Source organism: Ovis aries, chromosome 3 (assembly GCF_016772045.2).
Source record: "Ovis aries strain OAR_USU_Benz2616 breed Rambouillet chromosome 3, ARS-UI_Ramb_v3.0, whole genome shotgun sequence".
In the NCBI taxonomy this organism is placed as follows: domain Eukaryota; kingdom Metazoa; phylum Chordata; class Mammalia; order Artiodactyla; family Bovidae; genus Ovis; species Ovis aries.
Genome location: NC_056056.1, coordinates 139,169,924 through 139,179,466, shown reverse-complemented (window position 1 = coordinate 139,179,466; position 9,543 = coordinate 139,169,924). Strand labels below are relative to the sequence as shown.

Genomic DNA, 9,543 nt, shown 5'->3' with positions numbered 1-9,543 from the left:
GTGGTTGTTGTGGCAAGACCTTTTATGATATGGACCCTCATCTATCCAGTCTGGCGTCTTTGCAGGCCCTCCTGCTCCCCTCCTGAACTCAATCTCCATTTCTTCTAAGCTCATTGCCCTTCCCTCATGTCTTCCCAAGGCTCCTTTGCTAGACTATTCAGCCCCACCTTCTACCATTTCTTCACCTGGCTGACTCTTATCCTTAAGACTCGCCTGAGGGATCACTTCTTCCAGGAAGCTCTCCTTGATCTCAGCTTTCTGGGTTAGATGCTCCCCATCGAGTTCCAATACCATCCTTTGTTTCCCTCTCTCGATGTATTTGTCAAACTGCAACTTTCTAAATTTAATCTGTAGCTACTCCCTAACCTCTGAACTCTTGAAATCAGGTATTAGTTTTTCTTCATCTGGTTTCCTCCAGTGCTTAGCACACAACCTGGCAATAAATATTTGCTAAATAAATTAAGTTGTAGCTGAAAAAGGAATAGGCTATTTGTCCCATGACCTCTACTGATCATTTGAGGTGGTTATTCCTTTTGCAAAGTAAGTTTAAGTCAGACAAGCAAAGTTATTTATTCATTAAATTATTATTACTATTTGCTCCTACTTTCCTGGGCTTCCCTGGTGGCTCAGATGGTAAAGTATCTGCCTACAATGTGGGAGACCTGGGTTCGATCCCTGGGTTGGGAAGATCCCCTGGACAAGGAAATGGCAACCTACCCCAGTACTCTTGCCTGGAAAATCCCATGGATGGAGGAGCCTGGTAGGCTACAGTCCATGGGGTTGCAAAGAGTCAGACACAACTGAGCAACTTCATTTTTGCTCCTACTATTGTTTCAGGTGCAGCAGCCACCACAGTCAATAAGATATAATGTTCTGCTTTCTGATGGCAACAGTCTAGTATGAATGAGAAAAAGAAAACAAACAAGTAAAAAGATAAGTTCAATAGTGATACATTCTAGAACAAAAACAGAATGGCTTAAGGGTAGAGAGTGATCAGGGACGGGGGCTAACTTCTACTGTCTGGTCAGGGAAGGCCTCTGTGAAGGTGACCTTTAAGCAGAGACTTGAGTGACACCAAGCTTGCAAAAGTCAGGCAGCAGAGCAAGTTGAAGGGCCCTGAATGGGAGCAAGTCTGCATTTTCACCACAAGAAAAGGCCTGGGTGCTTAGAGTCAAGTTTCACCAGAAGAGATAAGGCAGGGAGAGGTCAGGATGAGATCGGTTAAGGCCACTTAGGCCATGATAAGGTTTCTAGACTTTGTTCTGCCCACAATAGGAAGCCACTGGAGGGTTTTATACAGCGGAGCGAGATGACCTGATTTAATATTTTTAGAAGCTTACTCTGGCCCCTGTACAGTTGGCAAGAAGAGAATCAGAGTCTGATGATCACTGTGGTTGTGTGAGATGACTGCGCTAGAGATGGAGAAAAGCAGATGGACTGACGTTGTCTTGGGGAAGAGGTGACAGGACTTTCTGATGGAGTTTGTGAAAGGAGTGGTGTGGGGCAAGAGGAACCAAGAATGAGACTCAAGTTAAATCTGGAGCAGCTGTGTAGATGGTCAACCTAGGGGTTGAAGATCCGAGGAGAAACAGGTTTGAGGGACAGAGGGTGGGGAGCAATCAAATGTTCTGATTGGGGCATATTGGGTTGAAGATGCTATGAGACATCCCAGTAGGAGCAGGCAAGCAGCTGGTGGGCACCACAGGGCCAGAGGGAGATCTGGGCCTGCCAATCACCATTTCGACAGCGGGTAAACAGATACTTGCGGGCCCAAGAGTGTGGAAGGAGGACAGAGGGGAAGGCAGGGAAGAGGTAGAGGGAGGGAGGAAGGCAGGAGAAAACTGGCTCAGTCGTGTCTCCCATGGACAGGCTCTTCTGTCAAGAATTCTCCAGGCAAGAATACTGGAGTGGGATCTTCCCCACCCAGGGATCAGGTAGATTCTTTACTGGCTGAGCCAGCAGGGAAGCCCATGGAAATCCACCCAGAAAACCCACCCCGGAGAGAGCATGCTCTAGAAGCTGAGAGAGGAATGTGGCAGGATGCAGAAAGTGCTGAGGGGTCAAGTCAGACAAAGCAGCAGGCTCCTGGATCTGGCAAAAGCCGAGGCCTTTGATTACTCAGATTAGAGCTGCTTCTGGGGCCTGAAAAGTTCAAAACTTCAAAAGCGGACGAGGACTGACTGGGCCCAGACAGGGACTCTAGGCCACACTTTTTTAAAAAGAGTTTTCTTTGTGGGGAAAAAAAGAGCTAGGCATGGGCAGGAAGAAGGTCAAGAAAGAGGTTTTCTGCTTTTTTTTTAACATATGACCTTGTGGTACATTTGTGGGCCCCTAGAGCTGGAGAGAGGGGCTGGTGGCCTGCAAAGGAGGGGTGGGAAGGGAACTGGGGCACAGGTCGAGGCAGAGGGCCTGGGTCAGCTACTGTGACCGCAGGGCAGGCAGCGCCCCGGCCAGAGGCAGAGGGTACAGCTGAGCAGTCTGGCGGCTGCTGTTTGCACGGTGAAGTCTGAAAAAGTGGTGTCAGCAGGATATGAGGGGAGGAGGAAGCAGGTGTTGGCGTTCTAGGGGCGAGAAGCCTCGAACAGCTTCCTGTTGAGGGGACAGTGAACCACCAAGGGGCGTGTGGGCAGGTGGCGGGCACTGGGAGAGCCATCCAGGTGTTCGGACATGAGTTCCAGTGAGGCCAGTTTCTGGGCTTTCATCTTGTCACTTTTAGCTGCTCAGAATCGCTAACTATGGACGATACCATGGGAGGATTTTTGACCAGGGGCAAAAATGCCTCAGGGATGTACGCTTGTGGCGCCTCAGGAAACAGAGCCAGCCCGAGGCCACACTGAAGTAGGGAAGCCTGCTGTAGGAGCGGCTACACCTCTCTCAGCATCTATTTCGCATTTCTCTTCCGTCCTAGAATCCAGTTTTGTTTGGGTGCTCTCGCAGCTGCTGGGATTCACGGGAATGGGAAGCTGAACACAGCTGCTGCTCCAGCAGCGGATGCTGACATTCAGACCAAGCAGCGCAGGCCAGTCCTCTGATGGTGTTATTAAGAAGTCCCAGGGTGGGCATGGGGCCCAAGTTGGGCCAATAAGACGAAAGGGAAGGACCTGATTCCTGGATGGATGCCCATTGTTCCTCACTCCCACTTAGCAAGAGACAGGACACCTGAAGCCCCAGCTCCTAGCCAGAGTTGCAAGTTGAAGCCCATCCTGTGAGTAGCAGTCCAGGGAAGTGGCGATAATGGGGGGGTCCCCTTGACACCACGAAATCTCTGAATCCACCAGCCTTGAAACCCATCTTATTAAACAAAAACAGCTTGAGTCTGAATTTCTGTTACTTGTAGCAAAAAGCATTCTCCTGGACACAATTGTTTTTCTGTATTTACAGTGTATTAGAAACCTTCAAAGCTGGATTAACTGATTGATTGCTCCCAATTAAACATTCCATGTAATGGCAGAGCAAATGCTTATGTCCAGGAGGCAGGACTCAAGGCCTTTTCTGCCCCCACGGTTCAGGTTCACCAAGAGGTAGATGTGTTTGTCTACAAACTAGTTTGGCCAGTTGTGCTTGTTTTTATAACTACGTAAACCAAGGAAATATGAGTGAGGAAAAGAATTGCTGTTGTGCAAAATCTAAACTGAATGCTTCTAATAAACAGTAACAGGAAAGCAGCTTAAAAAACAAAACGAAAGCAAAATCTGGGAGTTTGGCATGTGCAAGGCAAATTTAAAAATTGGGGAAATTTTGTTTAATCCAGAAGAATTCTGAACTCAGGTTGCTTCCCAACTCTTTCTGAGTTCTCCCCCTTCTTTAAAGATGTTGGGACTGGAAACCAGAGACCTTGTGTCAACTTCTACTTTTTAAAAATTCCACACAGAACTCCCATCAGCTGTTATGTACTTAAAGAAGAAGGCTCATCCCTTCAAAATACTGTTAAATTAAGTTATATTTTATGTTTTCTTCTTTTTTAAAAAAAGTCCTACTTTAATAAAATCAGTGTTTTCCATGTTCACTGTTTCCCTACTTTAATTGACTAAGTGCTTTATCTGACTATCAATTCACTGCCAGAGTGGGGCTTCTGAAAGGATGTGTCCACTGGGCCCATCCCCAGTGCTCTCTTCCACATGATCAACCTGCAGCCCTCAAACTCCTCCCTTTCTCTACCTCATCAGCACCTATTTTTACAAAATTATACAAGGAGTACCTTTCATTTTAATGAAAAGTGAAAGTGAAAATAGTGCAGTCTGTCCGACTCTTTGCGACCCCATGGACTATACAGTCCATGGAATTCTCCAGCCCAGAATACTGGAATGGGTAGCCGTTCCCTTCTCCAGCGGACCTTTCCGACCCAGGAATCGAACCAGGGCCTCTGGCGTTGCAGGCAGTTTCTTTACCAGCAGAGCTACCAAGGAAGCGATGAAAGGTTTCAAAGGATCTGTATTAAAGTGTTAACTGCTGTCTCTCATGAAGAGATTACATCTTTTTTTCCCTTATTATCATGGATGTGAATGATCATGATGTGAACTAGTATTTATTTGGTGATAGAAAAGTAAGAAGTTTTTCCCCCAAGAACTAACAATACTTTGTCTTTTTATGAGAATTTACTCTTTACAAAGAACTTTTAAGTCCATTGTTTTGATGGCATTTTATCATCACCCTGTGAAGAAATAATTTATTCCCTCTTATAGATGAGGAAACCACAGTGGAGAGAAGGGAAGAATTTGGCCTCAGATGACAAAGCTGGTAAGAAATAGAGGCTGCTTAGGATAGAAAATCCAGAGATAAATCCAAGCACCTATGGTCACCTAATCTATGACAAAAGAGGCAAATATATACAATGGCAAAAATAAGTTTTGCTGGGAAAACTGGACAGCTGTGTGTAAAAGAATGAAATCAGAACAATTCCTAACATCATACACAAAAACAAACTCAAGATGGATAAATAAATAAATGTAAGGCTGGTTACTATAAAACTCTTAGAGGAAAACTTAAGCAGAACACTCATTGACATAAACCATAACAAGATCTTTTTTGATCCAACTAGAGTAATGAAAATAATAGGATAATGAATGAAAATAAAAACAAAAATAGCAAATGGGGCCTAATTAAACTTAAAAGGCTTTTGCGCAGGAAAGGAAACCATAAATAAAATGAAAAGACAACTCACAGAATGGGAAAAATGTTTGCAAACACAACGGCTGACAAGGGATTAATTTCCAAAACATACCAACAACTCATGCAGCTCAATATCAAAAAAAAAAAAAAAAAAAAAACCTACTCAAAAAATAGGTAGCAAATTTAAAGACGCATTTCCAAAGAAGACATACAGATGGCCATAAACCACATGAAAAGATGCTCAACAACACTGCTGCTGCTGCTAAGTCGCTTCAGTCGTGTCCGACTCTGTGCGACCCCATAGACAGAAGCCCACCAGGCTCCCCCGTCCCCGGTATTCTCCAGGCAAGAACACTGGAGTGGGTTGCCATTTCCTTCTCTAATGCATGAAAGTGAAAAGTGAAAGGGAAGTCGCTCAGTCGTGTCCGATTCTTAGCGACCCCATAGACTGCAGCCCACCAGGCTCCTCCATACATGGGATTTTCCAGGCAAGAGTACTGGAGTGGGGTGCCGCAACACTAATGATTAGTTAAATGCAAGTCAAAACTACAATGAGGTATCTATCACCTCACATTAGTCAAAATGGCCATCATCCAAAAAATCTACAAACAATAAATGCTAGAGAGGGTGTTTAGAAAATGGAACCCTCCTACACTGTGGTGTGAATGTAAATTATACAACAGTATGGAAAACAGTATGGAAGTTTCTTAAGAAACTAAAAACAGAGCTACCATATGATCCTGCAATCCCACTCCTGGGCATATATCCAGAGAAAGCAATAATTCAAAGAGATATATGCACCCCAATGTTCATTGCAGCACTATTTATATAGCCAGGATGTAAAAGCAACTTAAATGCCCACCAATAGATAAATGAATAAAAGATGTGGTACACATATACAATAGAATATTGGTATCTTCTTATTGGTATCTTCTCTGGTGGCTCAGATGGTAAAGAATCTGCCTGTAATTCAGGAGACCAGGGTTCAATCCCTGGGTTAGGAAGATGCCCTGAAGAAGGGAATGGAATATTACAATGGAATATTATTCATCATAAAGAATGAAATAATACCATTTGCAATGACACGGATGGATCTAGAGATTGTCATATCGAGTAAAGTAAGTCAGAGAAAGACAAATATCATGATATTGCTTATATGCAGAATCAAAAAAAAATGGTACAAATGGGCTTATTTACAAAACAGAAATAGAATCACAGACATAGAAGACAAATTTATGGTCGCCAGCAGGGGAGGGAACCCAGATGACAACTCCTGTACAAAGTCTGTCACTTGGGAGACGGCAGCACCATTTCTTGTCTGACTCCCACTTAAGACTTCAAGATAAGCTCTGCTGGTCTTTCCCGGAAAATTGAGGCACTTTCTATAACCTCTTTGGGCTTTGGCACTGTGTACTAGGAACTGAGAGTGATAATACCTAAATATTTAATATTGTTGTTAGGATTAAAATGGTAATATATGTAAAGCCCTTAGAACAGTAGCTGTAAGAGTCTACCATTATTATCACCATCACTAGTAATACTGTTAAAGTAATCTCATTACCACTATTTTCTTTGAAGGTAAAGAGTTTGTTGCATGCCACCTGGTTGATGAGCATTACAGCCAAAAGTTGACCAATCAGAACAGCACTCTCTAAGAATTCATCAGAGAGCCATTAGAATTTATCTCTGCTTGTCTCAGACCTTTTAATTCTCATGCTGAGAATTTGGCCTCATAGAGTTTTGAGGGCAACCTCTCTGCTGCTGCTGCTGCTGCTAAGTCGCTTCAGCCGTGTCTGACTCTGTGCGACCCCATAGACAGAAGCCCACCAGGCTCCCCTGTCCCCGGGATTCTCCAGGCAAGAACACTGGAGTGGGTTGCCATTTCCTTCTCTAATGCATGAAAGTGAAAAGTGAAAGGGAAGTCGATCAGTCGTGTCGGACTCTTAGCGACTCCATGGACTGCAGCCTCTCTATAACCTACAAGAGTTATCACCTCCACGTTCGCCCCTTGAGCCCTCCGAGAAGGGAAAACTAGTCTGTTTTTGGAGGAATAACAAGCTTCCTCAGTTCCCCCCATTCTGGTAGTTGCTCTTGATCCCCCACTGCCAGAGAGGGTTCCGGGCAGCTGCTACCTTCTGCAAGTCCCGACAGAGAAATGGAAAACAGAGGTCTCACTCACAGATGGCCTGAGCAGTCCTAGTGTGGTGTAAGCCTTCAGACACAGCAGTCCCCACAGCCTCCTGTCTGTCCCACCTGCCCACCATTCTTCCAGCCAACTGGCCAAACCCACCAGAGGTTTAATCTGACTTATAGTTTGCAAGGATTTCCCAAAATCTGTCATTTGCACCATAATCTTGTAAGGAATTATAACTACTCCATTTTGCAGGTTCCCGGGTGGCACAATGGTAAAGAATTCGACAGCCAGTGCAGAAGATTCAAGAGATATGGGTTCGATCCTTGGGTGGGGAAGATCCCCTGGAGTTAGAAATGGTAACCCACTCCAGTACTCTTGCCTGGAAAATTCCATGGACAGAGAAGCCTAGCAGGCTACAGTCCATGGGGTTGCAAAGAGTCAGATATGATTTAGCACATGCACGCGCGCGCGCGCACACACACACACACACACACACACACACAGAGTTGTAAAAACCAAATAGTCTTTGAAAGCTGACCCTGAAGTTAACTGAAACCTACCTTAGAAGTTCTCACCTTAGAAGTTCTACCTCAGAAGTTAACCTGACCCCACCCCTTCCTTTTTTAGATAAGGATGTTGAGGCCCTGAAAGGTTAAGTGGCTTCTTCAAAATCAGAGTGACAGTGACAACAAGGGTGACTTGACCCGCAATGGCACTAAGCACTCACATAACTTCTCATCTTGTTCTCACAACATCTTACAGGATACCAAAGGAGGAGACAGAGTCAGGAGTCAAACCCAGGTTTTCTGATGCAAGTGCAGTGCAAGCTCTGCTCCCCAGCACCCTCTCGCCAGGGGGGACCCTCTCCGCCCCTGACGGCAGGGCATCCAGATGCAGGACGTGCTCTGAGCTGGGGAGAGAGGAGGAGGCAGGCCTGCTGCCTTGGCAGGAAGGAATCTGGCACCGCACTGGGAAAGCAGTGAGCCTCAGGGAAGCTTGGCTAAGGATGAGACTTGGAGGTGGGTACCAGTAAAACAGAGCAAACCACCACTACAGCTGCTCACTCTAACCACCCAGGAGTCCGCTTAAATGACTAAATAAAAACTTATATTTTATAAATATAAAATAAAATGACTAAATAAAATTTATATTTTAAGGCAGGACAAGAAAATTCTCATAAAAATTAAACAGAATTTTTGTGTGTCTCTCTGTGCGTCTGTTTGGGGCTCCTCCCTTCCTCCCTAATGTGCAGTGTGTGTTTGCGTTACACATTAAGTAGACTTCCTCAATGACAGGCTTGTGTGCTCAACCTTAAAGATCTTTCTCCCCCCTCTTTCTTCTGAAGCTAGCAATGTAGCTTCTTAAAAGAATAGAATTATTTCAGTGATAAAGAATCCACCTGCAGTACAGAAGACAATAGGTTCAGTCCCTGGGTCAGGAAGATCCCCTGGAGAAGGAAGTGGCAACCCACTCCAGTATTCTTGTCTGGAAAATCCCATGGACAGAGAAGCCTGGCGGGCTATAGTCTATGGGGTCTAAGAATCAGAAAGACAGCAACGAAACCACCACCCGGTTCTGTAGGAGGTCATGGTGACTTGCTGCTGGCTTTGTATGTGCTTACCTGGACTATGTATTTTTGGTGATCTTTACATAAAATATCAGGATCTCATTCTGGTGTATGATCCTTTGTCTCAAAAATGTACATGACTGTGCCTTGGACTTCTAAGAAGCAGAACCGTTCTCAGAGCTTTCTGTCTCCCAAGTTATAATCCTCAATTTGGCTCAAAATAAGATTCCCTTTTTTTCTTCTCAACTTGATTGTTAATTAAATTTTCATAAAGAAAGAGTAAGGTTGAGTTGCACAAGGGTCAAGGAAGAGGCCAAAGATTTTTAGCAGGATTTTTTTTAATACTTGAATGTTGTATTAATTTCTGTTGTACAGCACAGTGATTCAGCTATACATATATATTCTTTTTTTATATCTTTTCTGTTATGGCTTTTCACAGGATATTGACTATATGCCCGGTGCTATATAGAACCTTGTTGTTTATCCATTCCACATATAATAGTTTGTATTCGCTAATTCTAAACTCCCAATCGAGCCTGCCCTCACCCCCAGTAGGATTTTTTTTTTTTAACATAACCCCCCCAGAGTCTGGTGACTTGTGAACAGGTCAGACAAAGATCCAGAGGAAAAGTCTGCTGATTATATGAATTTTCACCAAGAGTAGGTCAGTGGTCTCCACTGGTATGACTGTGCCTCCCAGGGGACGTTTGGCAGTGTCTGGAGACATTGCTGG

The 9,543-nt window shown here is 44.5% G+C and overlaps 1 long non-coding RNA gene across 1 annotated transcript; it reads left to right on the top strand.

Annotated features, from left to right (window-relative positions):
* The first annotated feature begins 1,392 nt into the window (after positions 1 to 1,392).
* Positions 1,393 to 8,399, top strand: LOC121819118 (uncharacterized). Its single transcript, XR_006059323.2, has 2 exons — positions 1,393 to 1,592; positions 8,006 to 8,399. It is a non-coding gene; the product is annotated as an uncharacterized LOC121819118 (long non-coding RNA).
* The last annotated feature ends 1,144 nt before the right edge of the window (positions 8,400 to 9,543 follow it).